At 36.5% G+C, this 22,825-nt stretch overlaps 1 pseudogene; it reads left to right on the top strand.

Moving 5' to 3' along the window:
- The first annotated feature begins 15,122 nt into the window (after nucleotides 1-15,122).
- LOC106673152 lies at nucleotides 15,123-17,300 on the top strand (annotated as a pseudogene).
- The last annotated feature ends 5,525 nt before the right edge of the window (nucleotides 17,301-22,825 follow it).

Raw genomic sequence — 22,825 nt, 5'->3', positions numbered from 1 at the left:
TCGCTAGGAGTTCTGCACTATAGTTGCTACATAGTGGTGGGAGTGCGTAAGAATGTCTCCTACCGCCTGACACGAATGCGGCACCAACCCCTTCTGTGCTCTTGGATCCGTCCGTGTAAGCGAATGTAGCATTTTTGAAATCGTTTTTGATTTTGAGGAACTCTTGCTTATAAGTGTAAGGACGGGAGTTCGCCTTTAGGGATTTCGAGAGCTTGAGATAAAAGTTTGGGTTCTGTAACGTCCAGGGAGGGAGTGGCGAGACGCATGTGTGTTGTATTTTTGGGACCTGTATGTCCAAAGGTTGCAGAGCTAGTGATACTCGCACAAAATAGTGTTTTCGCTTCTGAGTATGTAGAACATCATTTGACAATATATTATCCAAGGGAAGTAGATCCCTGAGAGGGTGCGATTTATCAGATATGATTTTTGCAAAGAACTTTAGATCCAGGAATGTGCGCCGATGTTTGAGAGGAGGTTCTCCTGCTTCCACGCTTAAGCTATCACCTGGACTGGATCGAAAGGCACCGGTAGCTATGCGAATACAAGTATTCTGTATGCTATTTAAGGAAATTATTTTGTTGTCTGTAGCGGAGCCGTATGCATTGCTGCCATAGTCAATTTTGGATCTAATTAAGCTTCTATACAGCCTCAAAAGGCTGGTCCTGTCGGAGTCCCATTGTGTGGAGCTTATCATTCTAAGCAGGTTAAGGGACTGCAGGCATTTAGTTTTCATTGATTCTTTAAACCATGGCTCTGCTATGCCCGGCACCTCTACAGTTCTTCAATTTCTCCTTTTCCTTTGTGTGTACCCATTCTGAGACGGAAGAATTTAAGTTTGATCTTGTTATCACGATTATAGGTTCTATTGTAGATCTTGGTCTTGCACATTCTCTTGTTTCCAGATTGTCTGCTTCCTTTTTCCTTTTTTCTCATAACACTCAAGATATTGTTAGGTTGAAATTTTGCCGATACTGATGACAGAGACACACTGAAGATGGCGAAATACCGAAACAAGTCGAACAGACCAACCCAGGGGGCATAGGCAGACCAAAATTATCGGCAACGACTAAATCTCAGGTTGAATACTCTGCAGACCACAGTATAATATTGTTAGGTTGTTATTTTTTTCCAGTCTTGGAGATTTTTAGTATATTCGTCGACAATTTTAATGTGACCTGTTTACATCCTAATGCTTTTAAGTGCATTGTATTCTCAACAATTCTAGCTTATATGCCTGCCGGCAATTACTTTAGAATTTATAAATATTATAATTCGACATCTTATAAATCAGGCAAGTGATACGAATCCTGCAGAACAAGGCGATGAAGCCACGGCGATAGAGCAAAATATATTTTTGTATATAAATAAAATTGTCTTTACTCTTCTTAAAATCTTATTTCCAAGTGACCAAAGTAAATTTGCATGAAGCAATAATTTCTACCAAAATAAGTAAGATTGTTTAAATATTCAAAGACGTTGTAAACCTTGCTATTTTTTGGACCGAATGATCGCATTAAAAAATGAATGCATTCTCTGAAGATCCCGGCTTAACAATTACAGACAGTAAAGAAAAGCCCTCAATTTACCTCACCGAGATAATTGGAACCGATCTTACTGTTATAAGGTTTTGTGGCAGGGAAACCTATTAGTCCTAAATATATTTGGAGGGGCGATAAGGAAGATGGCCATTGAAGAGGGCGATAGCAAAACGATAAGAGGATCCTTTGTTAACCTATCAGCTCGATGGTTTCAACCCTCACCCCATGGCTACGAAATTGACTGAAATTTCCTCAAAAGGGATGTTTAAATCTTTGATTATTTGAATTTTTTAAAATTAAATTTTTTACGTCTGACGATCTTGAGGAAACGCGATATGACGTTAGGTTGTGTCTTTTATGCCGATAAGCAACAGCTTAAACTTCTCCCACCGTGGAACGAAACATCCACACATTATAGAAATCAGCAGAGTGTTAGGGGACGTCCGACTCGTATTTACCATGTTAGCGGGTCTGGGTTCGAATCCCGGCATAGTCCGCACAGTTTTAATAGATAATAATGTGAAAATCGTATTGTAAAGGGAACCACTTTTTCTGACCCCTCGTCCGAGACATCTAATGATTAATTAACGGTTAAGTCCTTCTGCATAACAGGAATTACTTCACTTCTATGGAAGGCATATGTGAACAAATTAGTCAATTACTTAATTTCTTAAAATGTTATCCAAACTCCAAAAAATATGAGTTGTACATTGGTTCTTGACGATAAACGTAGACAACTCAATTTCCAGTTTTCTTCAACTTTGGACGACCAATCTTGAAAATTAGGTAGGAGCGTCGTTAACTCGAAGATAATAATAATAATACTTTACAATTAATTAAGGTTTTTAGTTGAGATGAAAAAAAGCTAATGGCACGAGAGGGATTCGAACCCACGACCTTCGGCTAGATACGCCGCTGCTCTACCACCGGAGCTATCGTGACCTCGATCCACTCGGACATCAACTCCCCATCCCAACCCCACCTTATGAGTTTTCCCTCCTTTTGCCATTTTTCAAATGTCGTGTAATCGGTTTGGATTCTCGACGACGATTGAAATGGCGACGGAGAGCCGTAGTGAAGTGTACTTCATTTTAATTCATTAAATTCACTAATTTCGTGGTCCGCTTGACCAATTGACCGCTCTCGTGCCATTAGCTTTTTTTCATCTCAACAAAAAACCTTAATTAATTGTAAAGTATTAATTGGTCAAGCGGACCACGAAATTAGTGAAAATAATAATAATAATAACAAAAATATACCTAAGCAGAATAATTTTATGAATTTTGGAATTGGACAATTCTTTTGTCAAAATGTAGAGTGAACTAACCATACTCTGCCAAACTGTATATATATCTACCTGTGAGCATTATGGTACCATTATCTGAAAATAATTGCCTGTCAGAGACCTGAATTGTTCAGAAGTTCTATTAAGCAGTTTACTGTAATTAACCATAAAAGAGGTGACAAACAGCCTCCTTTGACATTGATTCTAAGAGTGCTACCACCTAAGCATCTGTATTTATCACTTTTTATAAGATGTACGTTTGGGTTTGGCGTTTGCTGATGTCCTAATCCATACCAAACCACGGCCCAGACTCGACTCAGTTATTATATGCTACACAAAAAAAGGTTCTGTTGACCAACACCTATGAATAGTATGTTTCGAATCAATTTATAAGAATTTATGTGTAGTAAGATGTAAGGCAAGTGGATATCGCAGAGGCAGTTGGCGTTTGTCAGAATATTGTCTCCCGGTCCATTTCTAGAGCCTGGAAGTGCCAATAGGAGGCCTGGTAGTGGATCTCAGCGCAATACGACGCTAAGGGTAGACAGGAATATTGTCATCGCTGTAAGACGGAACCCTTACCATAATTATTCAGAAATCGTGAGATGCGGTCTGGTGTGATGTAGGTTTCAGAAAAACATTTTCTTTATCGTGCCAACGTTTCGATCTTTATTGAGATAATCTTCAGGGCCTGGGATTTACAAACATTATTTACATTTAACAAATACATTTAGGATGAGGAAAAGTGAATTTATACAATCCAAAATATATTTTTTATATTCAATCAAAGTATTTCTACTCACCCAAAGTGTTTGTCTTCTGTGTAATTGTGCCATTCTTGCATGTCGTGTTGAGAGTGCCAGTGAAATTTTGCTGTTTTATGTTTATATACGTTGGATTTTGAAGGGGTGGGAAAGGTGATCTCAATAAAGATCGAAACGTTGGCACGATAAAGAAAATGTTTTTCTGAAACCTACATCACACCAGACCGCATCTCACAATTTCTGAATAATTATCGATTAACGGTCACTAATCACCACACACATCTTACCATAGTGACCGCCAGATCCTAAATAAAGTACAAGATGTTTTGGCAAGACCTTTATCAAGTAGTATTTACTACTTGGAAGTTGGCCTCAATCGTATGCTTCTTTGAGACGACTTGCAGCAACAGCCCGTTATCAGCAACTCAGGAGACTATGGTGCATTGCTTTCCCGTATTCTCGGTCGTCCTTAAAAGAACAATAAGGATCTTTAACGTCCGCACCTAGCCTATTCGGCCTTATCGGACGTTTTGATTCTCAAGGTGAGAGCTGACGCACCTCCGCATACGACAGAAGTATGTTACTGACGCAGCGTTGGTGTGGAGGCAGCTCAGCCCCGAGGGGCCAAGACATCCTCGCTCCCCGCTTGCCCAATCCGAGTGGTCGGAATATGGTGAAGAATATGGTGCAGCGAGCACCTAGAAGAGAACACCAATTGGAACGCTATTATGTTTACTGATGACTCCTCTTTCTGTCTGTATCTACAGGCGCCAAAGAGTCTGCCGAGCACAGGGGATGCGTACAATGCCCCAGATCGTGCTCGTTTCAGTGGAGTTTGGAGGAGGCGGTGTAACGGTCTGTATTGGGATTTACACTGGAGGAAAAACTGACTCCATATTGTTGAAGGCAATCTCATCACAGTCCGTTATGTCCAAGAAATTATCGAGAAATACATCCCTCAAACCAGGGATCTCATTGGCAGGGATTTTCGATTTCTGGATGACAATGCCAGACCTCATAGAGGCAGGTTTGTTCATCAAGGTTTAGAAAAAAATGGAAATTTCCCATCAGCCCATTCCTCCACTTTCACCAGACCTCAATCCCATTGAGCACTTGTGCGTTACAGAGAAATATTTTTGATCAACATCCGCAGCCAGTTGACCTACAACAACTGAGTTGTTGTAACATTTATAGAGTGAAATTCCTTATGAAATTCGTGATAACCTTGATAAAGTATGACTAACAGGTGCAAATAGATTTTAGTTAACGGACGACATTGTACACGGTATTAATTGTTTTAAAAAATTATTGTGTCCAATAAACAAAAGTATAGAATTAAAATCGCTTAACTAAATGTTCCTTCAGTAAAATCATAATTTCTAATAAATTTTAATGCAATTTATAATAAAAGCCAAATAAAAATACTAGACAAAATAAATACTTCAAAATTGGCTATATCGCTATGCATTTTTGAGCGGTTTATATTAATCTATTGAGGAACCTCTGTAATCATATCTTGAAAAGTACATTTTTTCCAACAAGACTTTTAGCGCAGGTCTTTAGCTGTGAGAATTGCCTTGCCGTACTGGCTACTGTAACCGGGCTAATGATTTACATTCACAAAGGCTATGTGCCGATGTTTCTGATACCTCCTGACAGAAACGGCATGTTTCTGCTTTGTCAATCTTCTTCAGGTGATAGGTTAGAAGGCCAGTGGAGAGGCTTACAATTTTTCTGACATTAACGTCAATTAAATATACGGCTTTACACTTAATTTTATTTTATTTCCACATTGCTATTGTTATATTATTGATGGTGATTGTAATACACTGTAAAAAACATAAAACAGCCAATTATTTAGCTTGAGAGCGTATTATAGTTTCAACCCTAGATCACGCTTAACGCAGCAACACCCAAATATAAATATATAGTCTAAGAGAAAATAATAGCACGCAAAACATTACGTATTATTATTGTAAAAGTGAGTTTTTCACAGAAACATAATGTAGCGGGCATTTCACCTGTTCCCTTCCATCTCAGCTCCCATCCTCTTATCAAAATCACCAGGTGTCCGCTCTCTCTTTCTCTATCTCTCTTTCTACTCTCTTTTCATACTTCTGACACTGTCGCATTAAGTAATTAGCGTGACGTCAAAGTGAAACATGCGGGCGCTTCTTTATATCTAACGTCAACAGCGAGAGTAGAATATCCCGAAATCTTTTTTATTTCGGCCGTTGTCGGCTCGCAAAAGAATCGGGATAAAACCTGTGTTTGTTTTGTTCAACGTTTTTCACCCTGTTCATCAGCCGGTGACGTGCCCAGTGCAGAGCCGCTACTCCGTTTAAACGTAAATTGTGTATAACGAAATATTATTTGGCAAACGAATTTTCTCTATATGGCTAAAAGCACATTTTGTTCAAGTTATGTTGTTCCCTTTTCTCCCGCACAACCGCTCTGCGAGGCGGGATAGTTTCGACTTTTTTTTTAATATGTAAAACATACTTTATCATTGTAAGTACTACTTGACTATACCTTATTTTATCGGTATTAACTTGTGGTTGGACAGAATGTATCCTCCTACTGATCGGCCTCCAAAATTTGGGGTGTTTAAACTTTTTTAACAAACAAATAATATTCCACTTGTTGATGCCAATCAATCTCGAAATAATTATTAACAGGTACATTATAAAAATCTTGTGGCCACGTTTTACTCTGCCATTAACAGCTAGAACCATCAATGGATTTTTCCTTCCTCCATTACGTATTAGAAAAAATACAACTTTGCTCTTTATGTCCCTTAAAAATTAAAATATGCGTGTAACAAGTTTATAATAACCATTATTAACGTGTGGTGTTGAATGACCGTTACTTGTTGATTATTTGGAGGTCGTGAGATGCGGTCTGATGTCATCTAGGTTTTAGAAAAACATTTTCTATATCGTGCCAACGTTTCGGTCTTTATTGAGATCATCTTCAGGGCTCAAAGTGTTTGTTTTCTGTGTAGTTGTGTCATTATTAAGTGTCGTGTTGTGTGTGCCTCCATAATGACACATCTATACTGGAAACAAACACTTTGACACTACTTCACACCAAACCGCATCTCACGACGTCCAAATAATAATTATTATTAATCTGGAAATAATTATTAACAGGTACGTTATAAAAAAATCATTCATGTAACGAGCTTATTAATAATTATTATCAATTAAATATATTGTTGAATAATTTGTTGATAGCTCAACATGCACTACTATTTAGACATTAAGCCCTCCAGTATATACGGTTTAAACAAATGAACAAAATGCTAACGTGCTCTCCGAGATCCTCCTCGACCCTCTCGGTGTGCCCTTGGTGGAAAGGTACCATGAACTGGAGGGTCTCGGTAAAGTGTTTGGTTAGCCAGACACCGCGCTCCGAACCTCGATAGATATAATAAAAAAAACATGATTAAAAGAAAGTGGCAGTTTCAGTGGTCCAGATCGGTAGAAAAGCTTTCACGTAGGTGGCCTTCGGAAGATCTGAGTCGTAGAAGAGGGATCATCCTCACCCAATTAAGAATAGGCCATGCTAGGTTGACACACGGGCACTTATTTTTGGTCCAAAGCCCGCGTTTGTGCCCGGCATGTAGAGAAAGGTTGCTTCTTATGTTCCATTTAATTGAAGGGTGCCTTTCCTTAGTTCAATATAGAGAGCTTGTAGGAATGACCTACGTAGTGACGAAGAAAATCAAAAAAGTGGTCATTATTTATTTCATCTAAGGAGGCTCACTAGTGGGTTCGCGTTTTTCATGTTCATTTTATTCTTATAGCATTTTTACCAATGTAATTGTTTTACAGATGTATAATTTTATAAAGGAAAAATTTGTAATTAATTGATTAAAAAGCATGGCTTATTTACACTTTCCTTTCTGTTCTACTCGATTTCCTCGATCACTTAAGAGATATCTAAGGCCGTGTAAGAAGGTACGCTTGAGTTGGCTATACACGTGCGCACGCAGGTGCCGGATTCAGGTGCTCCCTTAAAACAACTCATCCCATTATTCTGCCAGCGATGCTCACGTGACAAAACTTCCAAAAATTGGCTAAAAACTATGGAACTCGATGAATGAAGATAAAAGGCCAAGATTGGTAATTTAAAGCAATGAGAGACTACCATCGACCATTTTAGAAGGAGTAGAAGTTTCATGAACGAACTAATTGCTATAATTATTAAGGGGGTTTAAAATTTTCCATATATTAAAATTTGGTATGAATTCCCTTTCATTATTTTTGAACTTAGAAAGCGTTTTGAATGAATCGAGGAAGAAATTATTGAATTCTTGATCTTTTTAATAAAGGTTGATCTTAAGATATAGAGGTGTCTCACAGAAGATGTCCCCTTGTAACTTTCTTAATATTGGTCCCATGTCGATAATTTTTTTAAATTTTTATTATGTCTAGTTTCGAGATGTTTCATGGGTTCCTGAAAACTTTTTTGTTCATTGTTTTTTTACATAAAATGTGCCCTACGTAACTTTTTAAAATGAGATCCCAATTTTTCATTTCGGATTTCAAAACTACATAGATCATTTTTAAGATTTTTTCGGTCCTGGTACGATATCTTAATTTTTATAGAAGTTAACGAAATGAGTGTTTTACTAGGTATTAAAAATTTCACGTCGACCAGTTAAAATAAATATGAGTTACCTATTTAGTGAGAGGGACAATTTTCTGGATGTGGGTAAAAGAGAGCGTAGAAAAAACAGACTGCCAATGTTAAGAAATATTCGAATTGTTTTTCTAATTTTCAACACTTTTTCCTATCTTTTTTAATTTCAATGTTACAGTTATGTTAGAACGGTACTGTCTTAACTAAATATATCAGAATAATGTGAATTTTAGGGATAATTCTCTCAAAGATCATTGTTAAAAGATGATAGGAAAAATGAGTTAAAAGTTATGAAAAACTTCAAATATTTACTTTAACACTGACAGTCTGTTTTTTCTTGTTTTCTTTTATGCACCTCCATGATTTTTTTTTTGTGCAGAAAATTGTCATTTTTCACCAAATAGGTAACTCACTTTTCCTAGAGTGATGTTTATTGTAACTGTCGTAAAAGTTAATACCTAGTAAAACTCTCATTTCGGTAACTTCTATAAAAATTAAGATATCGAACCAGGACCGAAAAATTCTTAAAAATGATCTAATTTGCAAATCCTTTAACAAAAAATAGTAGGAGGTTCTCATTTCAAAAAAGTTACGCAGAGCAAATTTTATGTCTAAAAACAATGAACCAAAAGTTATTTCAGAAATCGAAATCCCAAAATAATACTTCCTAACGAAAAAGATTGATCAAAATCGGGTTAAAATTAAGGAAGTTAGAGGGGAGAACATCTTTCGTGGGACATCCTTTATTTTATTACTACAGTCTGTAGCCTATTTTTGGAACCACTATTAATATCCATTAATATTACTTTGTTTTGTATTTCGAAGTACCAATTCTAATATTTGTTAATCAAGTTTCTAAAATGTGAGGCAATTGATTGTGATTTTTCATCGAAAATATCTTCCCTTGGGCGTACCGCTTACTTTCGATTATTTTTTAATCTTGGCTATGCTTTGGAAATGATTTATAGCTCATGTTTATATAATAAAGATTAACACGTCTACTTTTTTGGAAGCGTTTCTCTTTCGATTATACAAATTTAATCTCCCTTTTACATTAACCCTAATTTTGCAATGGCTTTATGGGTAATTTATTTGATGCGGCGGTTATTGATGAAAGACAACTCAATCTCATGAATTATTTTTCAACACATAAATCAATATATTTATATATATTATATTATAACCAGAGCAGTGAAACATTCGTGAGTTTACAGTAATTAGAAAAGCATTATAGCTTCAAATAAGCTAATGGTATTTTTCTACTTTTTGCAAATATCTCAGAAAACATAAACTTTTTTTAAAGTAAAAGCTTTAGATAAACTTAATTCCCCCATGAAATGAAGGAGGTAAGATTTTGCTGTGGCGTTTGATGTCAGGAGTGGTCATCGCGGCAAGAATCCTTTGGAAGAAAAGAAGAAGAGGCTTAAAAAATAATAATTTATTCATGCTTGTTTCGCACATTTATTTTAAGGTGCTACTCGTCTTCCTTCTTTGTTAGTTGATAGTTTCTCATTCGGGTTTTAAAGAAATAATTAACTGCTTCAACCTTTTAATTTATTAAAAAATAAATGATAACTTAATTAATCTTAAAACAATATATAAAATAAACAAAAGCAGAATAAATAATAATTAAGGCGATACACACCTTCTAGTAGTTATAAATAAAGCCAATGATTTATATATAATAATTGCATATTCATTTTCGTAAGACTTATGATCATGGTATTCAGANAAATACGCGAGAAAGACAGGAAAGAGAAGGAATACATGCGGAGGGCCGGCGATGACCTCAGCTGTTTGTCGGCCCATAAACCTTCCACTTTATATATATAGTTGAGATAAAAAAGACAATGGCACGAGCGGGATTCGAACCAACGACCTTCGGCTAGATACGCCGCTGCTCTACCACTTGAGATATCGTGACCTCGACCCACTCGGACATTAGCTTCCCATCTCAACCACACCTTTTTTGAATTTTCCCTCCTTTTTGCCATTTTTCAAATGTCGTGTAATCGGATTGGATTCTCGGCGACAAATCAAATGGCAACGGGGAGCTTTAGTGAAGGTATACTTCATTTTAAACTTATTAAATTCACTCGAGAGTGCCCTCAACACGACACGCAAGAATGGCACAATTACACAGAAGACAAACACTTTGAGCCCTGAAGATGATCTCAATAAAGATCGAAACGTTGGCACTATAAAGAAAATGTTTTTCTGAAACCTACATCACACCAGACCGCATCTCACGATTTCTGAATAATTATCGATTAACGTCACTAATCACTACACATTGCATACAATCATTATTTTTCAATACAACAAAACACACATCATCGTTACATTTACTTAAAGCCACTCATGTAAAAATAGAAATTGAAGTGATAATATAATAAACAATAAAATTAAAGAAATCTATTAAATAAATTCACTTAAGATTTGAAATTATAGAGGAAAGAAAAGAAAAATTAATGATGACAATATATTTCTAATTTACAATTAGAAAGTAAATAATAATATTATACTTTAGTTATTTTTCAACTTAATAGTTGAACTCTTAAACCAGCATAAGTCTGCATCTCCAAGCATGTTTGCAAAAATTATTTATAGTAAATCCATCTTTTCCGTTTTGGCAATCCAGAATGTGTTAAGGTTTATTTTTTAAACATAAATAGTTCTATCATTCTCCCACAATGATATGGCAATTAAATGAAAAATATTCTCATCTTTTGATTTGCGGCAGATAGACAAAAAGTATTTTTTAATACTTTTTGCAAAATTATATGTGTTAAGATGTGTGAGTTCTCCTCAAGATTGTGATGTCAAGGTGAACTAAATAAAATTTAGTACGTTAAAATAAGCATAACTTAAATCTTCATTTCGTCGTTTTTTAATATAAACGACAAGTGCTATTAGAAGACATAGATACACTTTTTTCACATAAATTTATTTTGATATTATTTATTAAATATTGTATGTCCAGTTCCCTCCTAATTAGACCAGGTAATTTATGAAAATTACAACGATTCACCTAATCTGGTTATCTAAATAGTATCTTATATATCAGCTCATTAATTACCATAAAAGGATGATATGATAATTTTATGCATTTATAAATATGATTTTTTTAGGCTGCGTCATGTACAAATCAGCGGTACAACTTGGTCCCGTCAGAGCGAAGGCCCCGCCAAACCCGCCGCCTCAGAGGTTGGGAAAGGACGAAACCCCACGGATCTCGAACTAAAACGTTTAAGCTTAAAAAAAATTGAAGTTTGTAAAAAAACCTAAATTTGCAGCCTCGTTGGAAAAGTTCATAGTAGAGTTTGGCAAATTTCACTTCTTCACCAAAATGCTGAAATTATATATTAAATGGGGAAAAAGTTGTGACGGTGAGAAAAGAGGGAGTGGGGTTAATCGTTTTGACTTAGGCAAAATTTATTTCCCTGCTTTAACTTAATAAAAAAGCACAAAAAAGCACAAAAAGAAAGAAAAATGAAACAAGATACATAAAAAATAGGCAATGAACATAGCGGACAAGCAGCAGAAAAATTTGACAGAGATCAAATGACCGGGAGAAAAACGTTGTAAAACCATTGCTTCATGTGCCGTGCCAGCCTTTTCACTGTTAGTTAAGCTTTGGGGTCGAATCACCGTCCATGTCCGTAACTGCTTATCAAGCAGAACTTTTGACGAAGTTTAGTACACTGTTAGTAACTTTGTTTAGATTTAGCCATTTAGGAGGGAATGCGATAAACCTCTCCGGATAAATTAAGACGAAGGAAGCTATGGATGACGGGATTTCTCTTTAAACGACTTCATTGCCCACATGGAGTGGAAAACTAGTCACTCGGAGAAATTTACACGAGTAACTGGATCCGGTGGTTGAACAGTTAAGAGGAAGTGATAAAACTCCAGGCCGTTTGATTCAAACGTGAAAAAGCCCGTTAATGAATAGAATTGGAAAGGAGGCTCTCTCACTCACTCACTCTCTCACTCTCTCTCTTTCTCTCTCTCTCTCTATCTTTCTGTCTGTCTGTTTCTCTCTCTTTCTCTCTCTCTCCCTCTCTCGCTCACTCCCTCTCTCTTTCTCACTCTCTCTTTCTCTCCCTTTCTCACTTTCTCACTCTCTCTCTCTCACTCTCTCTTTCTCTCTCTCTCACTCTCTCTGTCTCTCTGTTTCTCTCTCTCCCTCTCTCTTACATAATTTTTTAGCTTAATAATTGAAACGCCTAACAATAAAACGACAAAAAAAATGATATTGCACAAAGTGAAAGTGTATTTGTCCTTCTTTATGCCCGTTTAATTTTTTAAAAATCATTTAGCTTTTGAAACTCGGGTGACAAATTTTAAATCGAAATTGGAATTCATTTGTTATAATTAGTAAACAAATTTTTCCTTTCACTAACTATATGTGATCTACAGAAGTTCAATTTTGATTATTTTTCCTTCTATTAGTTAGGTTGGCTTTTTAAAGTAAGGTGTGAAGTTTTATAGCAAATTCAGCATTTCGGGAGTTCCGCGGTATGGCTACCACATTAATTTTCTCGACAGAGAGCAGAACATAATTTCCAATTTACTTTAAAGAAAATAAAAGGGGAAAATAAAATTGGCAACCAGCAATGAAAAATATAAAAGTTTCCAACAAAATAAAATTATAATAAATAATTTCTTTTCAAACTAAAGCAGTTACTAGCCACTCCTTGCTACAAAATCCTAAAATCCTATCTAACCGACCTCTCTTTCAGAGGGATATGCGGCAACGAGGTTTCCGAATTCAGACCAATCCAGGCCGGCATCCCACAAGGGAACATTCTAGGTCCCATGCTATATCATAATTTATACTGATTTACTGATACATCCCAACACCATTCTTACAACCTATGAGAACGGTACATTATTTTCTTCCCAAAATTTATTTGATATTTTTGACAAATAATAATTGAGATATGCAGTAAAGTACTCGAGTGATAGATGCCATCAGAAAGACAGATGTTTACTGTCCGAAATTTGATAGAAAACAGGCTTCTAATTAAATTTATATGTCTTCAACGTCTAAAACCTTTTCTCTTAAAAATAATAAGGAAATAGTCGAGGTCTGGAGAAGAAATGTGCTAATGTACTCTCCCCCTCTCACACTACACATTCACGCTAATAAACATATTCATTCTCAACACACATTAGGAGACATGAAAATACTATATGCAGAACACTCTCCTTTAAGAATCGGAAAAGGAGACCAGATATTCTAGACACTCGCTGCCATGCTCAAGCATATTCTCATATCGCTCTCTACATGGAGCCAAGGAATTGCACCCTTTAATTGGAATTAATTGTCGGAAACATAGAACAACATCTCTCTTCATGCCGGACACGTATGCGAACTAAGGCTAAAATGTAAGGGGACATATGTCAACCTCACATGGTCTATACTTAATCGGGTGAGGATGACCTTTCTCCTACGAGTTACATCCTCCGAGGACGAGAGGACGACCTATCGACAGTATATGTGAGAGCTTCTCTGCCAATCCGGCGCTTTTATTTTCTGACTCTACCTCTGACCTACCGCAGATATAAATTCTTGCAACACCTTTTTGCTGATGGCCGAAAAGTAAGTATCTTTGTATCAACCTGACATGGCCTATTCTCAATCGGGTGGAAATTAATAAACAATAAATAGAAAAATATTAACTAATGCACACATGATGATCTCCAAATTAGAATGAGTTTTTTTTAAAGATTTATATTTTTCAACTTTTTGTCTGAGTCTTTATAAGTCGATGAAATGTGCTCACAGGTTTCAGATTTCCAATTCTGGAGCAGCTCGGTTTCTACAATGGGAGCCCCCCCCCCTTTTCCCTAAAACGCGAAGTTCCTCCAGTTAGTGCAAACACAAGTTTCGAACTTTGTCCCTTTTCCCTTTTGTAAATATTTTGTACCTAATTAAGCCGAGCGCCTGGCCGGAGTTCCCATCGTTCGGTTCAAAGGGAGCCTAATCAACTTCACAACAACTCTCCCACTATTTTCCCTTTAACAAATCTTGATCAATTCCACAAACATCAGCAGCAAGGCCCCCAACCCACACGTCTATCGGGACAATGCCACCCTCCCGCCTACCGGCTTTGTCATATGTCGCAACAGTCAAATTCCAAAAACAAAAATTTCTGATAGCCACTAGTGCAGGGAATAAAGATAAAATGGTCCGTTATCTAGTAGTTTTTCAAATCAAAACAAATGGTGAAAAACAATCTAATATGGCGGAAAACGGTGGTTTTCATTTATACAAAAAATATTGAAAGTCAATTCAAGAGCCATTACGTTCTCTTTAAAAGCCAATATTAGGGAGATTTTGCATAACGTTAGCGAGAACGGTAACGCTAAATTCATTGAAACGAGCTTACGCAGATTTAACAGGACGCTATCTGAAATAGCGTTCTACGTTATTTCTCTTAAAATAGCGTTCTTCTAATGGGTGACGGCAAGTCAACAAGGTAGATTTTTGTTGGATACATTGTCCAATATATACATATATACAGGGTGAATTGCTACTCGTGCTACAAACTTCTCCAGTAGATTCTTCACCCTAAAATGAACAAAAAACTTCATATTGTCCATGGTCCGATTCTCAACCATTTCAGAGTAATTTCGCTTTTTATCGATTTTGAAAGATATCACGTCCTGGCGTCGGAAAATCGTGATATNTGACTCCTTTTCATTTCGTCTCACATCCGGCTCGTGTCGTATACTACCGTTCGTTCCGAAACTAGCAACACACTTCTCGGGGTATATTTTCGCAATAAAGCGGCCGACGCAGAGGAGTAGAGATCGTCTGTGCTAAAAAAAAAAAACAATACAAAGTTCAATTCGTTAGCTCTTGGTATTAAATTTTGAGAGCAGTGACTAAAAATGAGCTGGCAGGATTGCATGGACAAGCAATTGCTCGCATCGAGGTGTGTAACGAAAGCCGCGATCGCTGGCCATGATGAAAATGTTTGTGCCCGATCAGAAGGATTCGAATTATCTAAAGATGAACTGCAGAAGCTTGTCGAAGGCTTTGAGAAGCAAGACCTCCTGACCTCAGCGGGTGTTACGCTGGCCGGCAACCGATATATTTACCTTTCCGGTACGGATAAAGTTGATAAAGAGCTAAATTAGGCAAAGTTGGTGTCCATTGTATGAAGACCCAACAAGCCGTCGTTGTTTCTCTTTATGAAGATCCTATTCAACCTCAACAGGCGGCGTCTGTAGTCGAAAAGTTAGGAGATTACTTAGTCTCGTGTGGATTGAATATATATATATATACTTCTTATATTTCTACATACTATGTATATATATATATATATATATATATTGGACAATGTACCCAACAAAAATCTACCTTCTTGACTTGCCATCACCGTTAAGAAGAACGCTATTTTAAGATATATATATATAGTATGTAGAAGTATAAGAAATATAATAAATTGTTTATTTTATAGTTAACCTTTCACAATTCGTACTTTTCACGAATCCCGATTCCTAGGAATGTATGTATTTTCAGGGTTTCATTAAAATATTTAGCTGATTTATTTACATACAAGCAGAAATGACAGTTGGCTAGAAATACAGCAACCTTATGCATTTTTCTTTCAATAAAGCCACATCTCTTAGCTGTAAAAGGAGTGTAAAACGGACCCTATGGCTGAACCAACAAAATAAAATTTAAAAAGTAATGTTGTAAAAGACAGGTACATAAAGTGGTTATGTATATATTTAGGTTTACTGTATGTTTAACTAACCAAGGTAATTTTTTTTAACGCTAAGCTAAGCTAAAAGATTTCTTTTCTTAAGTGTTTTGTCACTTTTCGTCCTAAATTTCATTTAAACTGAACTTGCGCCGAATCGCCCGGTAATTAATGTCTGCTTTATACGGTAGTGCTTATGTATGTTAAAGCGTGAACGTTATTTGAAAGACGTTAAATATAACGGTGACCTTGAAATAGCGGAAACCTTTACAAAATCTCTCTAATAAGAAGAATGAGATCTTAAGGTGAGAACCCCTTTGAAATCATAAGTTATGTTTCAGTGTTAGCAATTTTTTTGTACTTTAATTAATTGTTTAAATTTCTGTGAGGAATTCGTGGATGATATAGATTTATCCAATAAAACTTAAAGAATCAAATTTAGGTAATTTGTATGTAAAAACAAAATTGCGCATTATAAGTCAAATTAGCTTTATTATTTTCTATCACTTTCCACATTTTTGCAAAATAGGACTGCAAATAAATAATAATTTTAAATAGAAAGGAAGAAGATGGGATTTGGAGAGAAAGATAGAACTACACTTGACTTAAGTCATAATTTTTCATTCTTTATTTCCTCGATCCACCCTGCAGGTCTGTTCATTCATCTCTTCTTCCCATTCGGTCGAAGGGCGTTCTCAGCATCTCCACTTTATCGGTGTCCAGTCAATAATTCTCTCCGGCCATCTATTTTGCCCTCATCATGTGCCCTGGACCGTTCTATCTCGGTTCTTCTATCATTGTAATAACATAGTTAAATCCCGTTTCTATCTTGATTCAGCCGTTGAAAAATTTAATGATCAGCCGTTTTTTTTTTAGTGAAGGCTTTGTTTGACTAAAGATTTTCATCTAATTAAATTTTCTTGTATGCAGGTAATCGAATTAATTTTCATACTGCCACTCCTAAGTGATTTAATCTGCAGTTCAATTGTCGGGTTGCTAGTATTTATTTTATTTGCAAGGCAAAGATTGCAATATGATTGATTAACATGAGAGTTCAGTTAATCAATGAGTAAGATTGATCAGATTAAAACAAAAACTTTTTTCGAAATAATAAAAGTTCTTACACGTATACACTAACGCACTGACACTTCCTGCTCTCTGAGTTGGTCCTCACGAATCTTCTTACTGACCTTGCATTACCAGACATTTCGTCGGTAGTAACTCTCAGCAAATTGGGCTCCAGCTTATTCAGTGTATTTATTTCCAGGTACTGATGGATAGTATTGTTAAACACAAGCCATCGCATTCACAATGTTCCGCAATATTTGATTGGCACAGCTCTTAGTTTGATGCCATTATACAGGCCCAAGTATTTAGTTAATTAGTGTTTAATTATTATTCTTGTAAAAAAACCCTAGTAATAGCATTACAATTAATTAAGGATTTTAATTGAGGTGAAAAAAAGTTAATGGCACGAGCGGGATTCGAACCCACGATCTTCGGCAAGATACGCCGAATTTTTTGAAAAATGGCAAAAAGGAGGGAAAATTCAAAAGGTGGGGTTGAGATGGGAAGTTGATGTCCGAGTGGATCGAGGTTACGATAGCTCAAGTGGTAGAGCAGCGGCGTTTCTAGCCGAAGATCGTGGGTTCGAATCCCGCTCGCGCCAATGACTTTTTTTCATATAAACTAAAAACCTTAATTAATTGTAATGTATTAATTGGTCAAGTGGACCACGAAATTAGTGAATTGAACCTAGTAATAACGATCTTTAGTGTTGGGTGTGACAAAATGACAGACAAATCGGCGAAGTTAGGCAAACCAATAGTGTCGGTAACGACCAAATTTCAGGTTCAACCCTCCGCAGTCCATAAAGAAAGATCTCTGAGGAAAAGGAGAAATGGTTCTGTATTAGATTTCAAGTTATTCTCTTCAGTTTTTGATATGGGATTTCTAGCGGAGATTAGCTTCAAATATAATACCAAGGTATTTTTAAGAAGGAATTTTGGAACTCCACGTGATGTCATCTGGCTATTAAATATTGAGGGATATTAAAAGAGATACATTGTAATAAGTATACTCAAAGCGAAGATTGTAAAACGAACCTGGGACAATCAAAAAACATATATGTACATTTGCGATGTTTTTAGTTGACCCATTTCCGTTCTATTATCTTCGCTGGTGTTTTTTTTATTAAAGATAGCAACTTTAGCTAGCAGCTATAAGCAACTACATATTTAAATAAATTATTGTAATAAGATTGCGGGGCAGTAAAGTTTCAGCGAATACAATCTTTTAATGAAGGGGGTTTTGGCTTAGAGTAAAGATGAAGCGGACACAAATGTAGAGCAAGCTGAATGCGGGACTTAGGAATAAATTTGATATTAACAGAAAAAGCAGTATTCTAAATTTGAGAATGCTAGAATACTATAGTTTTATAAGAAATATTGATAGAAATGCTTATGGAGTTTGAGTGGAATAGAACCAGGTTAATTATTTTTATTAATATTACTTATTAATATTAATCCATTTATGTTTAGTGTTCCTATTGACCGTATTAATTATTTGAATTAATTATTCTTTTTATGTAAGGTCTTGGTTGAGATGAAAAAGTTAGTATCAGGATTCGAACCCACGACCTTCGGGCTCAATATGCCGCCGCTCTAACCACTTGAGCTATCGTGACTTAGTGGTTGGAACAGCGGCGTATTGAGCCTGGGATCGAATCCCGCTCGTGTCACTAACTTTTTTCATTTCAATCAAAACCTTACATAAAAAGAATAATTAATTGAGATTACTTATTAATTTCACTAACCTCGTGTTCCGCTTGACCAATTAATATATTACGATTAATTAAGGTTTTTTGGTTGAGATAAAAAGTGGATCGAGGTCACGATAGCTCAAGTGGTAGAGCAGCAGCGTATCTAGCCGAAGATCGTGGGTTCGAATCCCGCTCGTGCCATTGATTTTTTTATCTCAACCAAAAAACCTTAATTAATTGTAATTACTTATTAATATTCATTCCATTTATGTATTACTTCCAAGATTTTGAAAATGAAATTTTTGCAGAATTTACTTTTATTTTATTGATCTGCGTAAGATAAATATTATTGAGCTGGTTTTTACTTCCAAGTATGATGGATTTAGTTTTCCTACACAGCGTTTATGCTGCTTGTGATGGAATTTTGTGTTTAAACGGGATGTTGTGCAAAAATATAAGTAGACAACAGGTACCCTTTATTTTGTTTATTACAACAACCCCAATGAATATCCTTATTAATTAATCTATTGTGTTTTCCAATATCGGATTTAGACATTGCAAGATGTTATCAGCAGAGAGGTGTGGTTGCATGAACTTTTGTATGCAGTAGGTTATATTATTGAGTTTGTAAGTAGTTGATTGAGTATTAAGTTGTAAAAGAGCCGGATCGGGAGAGAAGCTCTCAAGTATCAAGAGTACTGTCGATAGGTCGTCCTCGGAGGATCTGACTCGTAGGAGAAAGGTCGTCCTCACCCGATTAAGGTTAGGCCATGTGAGGTTGACTTACGGCCACTTACATTTTGGCCATAGTTCGCATACGTGTCCGTCAAGGAGAGAAAGGTTGCTTACGTTAATTGCAGGGTGCCCTTCCTTGGCTCAATATAGAGAGCATGTAGGAATACTACCCGATATGAGAATGGTGCTTGAGCACTGCAGTAAGTATTTGAGTAGCCCGTTCCGACTTTTGGAGCCACAGGATTGTTTATCGTACATAGGTTCAACTACCATGGGAATAAATCATTAGACAATCAGGTACAAAAATTCTTATACTATTGATTAGCTGTTTGAAGTTAATGAATGAAAATCAAAATATGTGCAAATGCCGCTGTTACTATCGGGTTGTCCGGAAAATAATGCAGGATTTTAAGTTTTCATTAAAAAAAATCTATATAAAATATTCTGTTTACGTTTACAGGATTACTCATTTGTATGAATGTCAACACTTATTAATCCTCTTCCAAATGATATTGTTTGTTTACCTCTGTAGCATTCCGCTACTTGGAAATAATTCAGTCATCCTTATAATGTCAAAGCGAGAATTTCGTACGATTTTCTTTTACGAGTTTAAACTCGGCCGAAGCGGAGCCCAAACGGCTAGAAACATTAACCAAGTCTGGGGCGAGGGTTGTGTTAATGAGTGCACTGTGCAAAGGTGGTTTAAAAAATTTCGGGAGGGAGATTTCAGCCTTGAAGATGAAGAAGGTCGTGGAAGGCCTTCCTCTCTTAATGATGATGTTCTGCGATCAGTGGTGGAAGAAAACCCCAAAACAACTGTTCGAGAACTTGCAGAGCAACTCAAAGTCAGTAAAACGACCGTCGCTGACCACCTCAAGGCGATTGGAAAAGTGAAAAAACTCGAAAATTGGGTTCCACACTCATTAAACGATCGCCAAAAAAATCAGCGCTTTGATGTTTGTGCATCACTTCTTTGTCGAGACAAAAATGACCCATTTCTGGCCAGAATTGTTACATGTGACGAAAAGTGGATTCTCTACGATAACACTAGACGTTCTGGACAGTGGCTCGACAAAGGAGAAGCTCCAATACATTTTCCAAAGCCCCCAACTCATCAAAAAAAGGTAATGGTTACGGTATGGTGGGCTTCATTTGGTTTAATACACTACAGCTTCTTAAATCCTGGCGAAACCATCAATGCTGAATCATACTGTAACCAAATTAATACCATGCATCAGAAATTGGCAGTAATGAAGCCCTCTTTGGTCAATCGGAAAGGGCCCATTTTGTTGCATGACAACGCTCGACCACATGTGTCACGTGTAACGTCACAAAAATTATTGGAGCTTGGCTATGAAACTTTGCCTCACCCACCCTACTCTCCGGACCTCTCGCCTACTGACTACCATTTTTTTAGACACCTGGACCACTACTTACAACACATAATATTCAAAAATCAAACGGAACTGGAAAATGCATTTATTGACTTTATCAATTCTAAAAATTCTGAATTCTACTCAGACGGAATTAATAAGTTACCAACACGTTGGGAGAAATGTATTGAGAGTATGGAAATTATTTTGATTAAAGAACATTGCTTTAAAGTAACTAGTTTCTTTTTTTTTGTTTAATACCAAAATCCTGCATTATTTTCCGGACAACCCAATATCATAATCAAAGTTGAAGGAACCGTTTACAAAAATGCACTAAAAATTGACGTGATGACTACATAGTGACGAAAAAAAGTGGTCGTTATCTATTTATTCTAAGGAGGCCGAAAGATTGCTTGATGTGTTCCACTTTCAATTCCAAGAAGGGTTTAATTTTTTGGCTCCATATAGGGAGCGTGTAGGAATGCCTTGCGATATGACAAATGTGCTTGAGCACTGCAGCGAGTATTTAGGTCCCTGTTCCAATTTTTGGATGAAACAGGGTTGTTTAATATATAAAAGTGATGGTTTTGTGTCCCTTTATGTGTATGTATTTATTTGTGTGAATGTGTGGTGTGTGAGGGCCGATGATGGAATATCTCAACTTCCATCGAGCCTCAATTAGGTTAGTTATGTAATGGATTTAAAGGAAATTAAATATTCCACCACCCTAACTGAATGAACAGTATGTAAACAAGAAAGAATGCATTTAAGATGGTTAGGGATGAGTGTATGTTTGTTCATACATGTACAGATTTGATGTTATACAAATCAGAAATCGGTTGATTTCTATGTTTTGTTGCCCAATACTGATGTCAGTACCTTTTCTACCACTGCTTCGTTATAATTACCAACAGCTAAAATATTAGTTTCATCGGGAAATGTGAAAGATGTATTTTAGATTTGGAATATCACTCGTATAGAGAAGCACCTAATTGAACCAAATAGACTTTGGAATGAGACTGTTTATAGGTCGTGGACTAATTGCTAAACTTGTGGTTTAACAGAAACGATGTTGAGCATGGAAGTCGTTCGGTAGATAATCGACACGGCCACATAATGTCTCTGTTGACAGCCAGCATATTTAAAGGCCTGTTGCCTCTTTAATCCCTTGAACAAATGTCGTCCACATGCCGCGCCCGTGACACACACGATTCGAGCCGGCCCAAGTATTAATTTGATGATTTGCATCGAGACACGGTACATATGACTCCGTGGCGGCAGCTCGTGGCGACATGTGTTTATCTAAATTGTACCAACCGTACCGTGTCGGTTTAAAAGCCACTTCGGGTTCGAGGATGGCTTGGCGTTTGATTGACCGAATACCGTCATATGGCACAGGCGTCGGAGATACAAATCTAAAAACATACGTGAATAATTAAAACCAACAGAATTACCTTCGGCGAGGCGCTAAATTACTATTTGTATTTATCAATGTCTTAAGGCTCCTGGTCTTCAGATACATTTCAGCCGTCGATAACAAACAATGACTGGATCATCGACAAATCAAGGCAAGTTGCTGGCTGGACCGACTGAAAATTCTGCTTTGGACAAATTCAAGTTTTATTCTTGAAAAAGGATAAATTGCATACTATTTTATTAATAAACACAGCACATTATGAGGAGTGGCCTTCATAATTTTGTATATTTAAATAATAAAAAAGTGCCTATTTCTGTTCTAAAGTAAAAAATGTTCATATAGGCATGGTATGGTAATAAACGGGGTTTGAGCTCCACAGGGCTTTTGGCTTATTGTACCTTCCTAGTTCCTTAGTTCAGTTCAATAGACTCAATCCTTCTCCTTAGAAGTATCAGGTCAATGACTGACGCTGCTTCAATTTGAATCCCTAAGTTTTTTCCATCTGTTAGGATAAATATCCATTGAGCTGTTGCTTCACATTCGGAGATGATATGGGTGGCTGTTTCCTCCTCCTCACTACATAA

This window comes from Cimex lectularius, unplaced genomic scaffold (assembly GCF_000648675.2).
Source record: "Cimex lectularius strain Harlan isolate CLEC.00 unplaced genomic scaffold, Clec_2.1 scaffold321, whole genome shotgun sequence".
NCBI classification, from domain to species: domain Eukaryota; kingdom Metazoa; phylum Arthropoda; class Insecta; order Hemiptera; family Cimicidae; genus Cimex; species Cimex lectularius.
The sequence above is the reverse complement of the archived record's forward strand: the minus strand, read 5'-3'. Positions and strand labels throughout refer to the sequence as shown.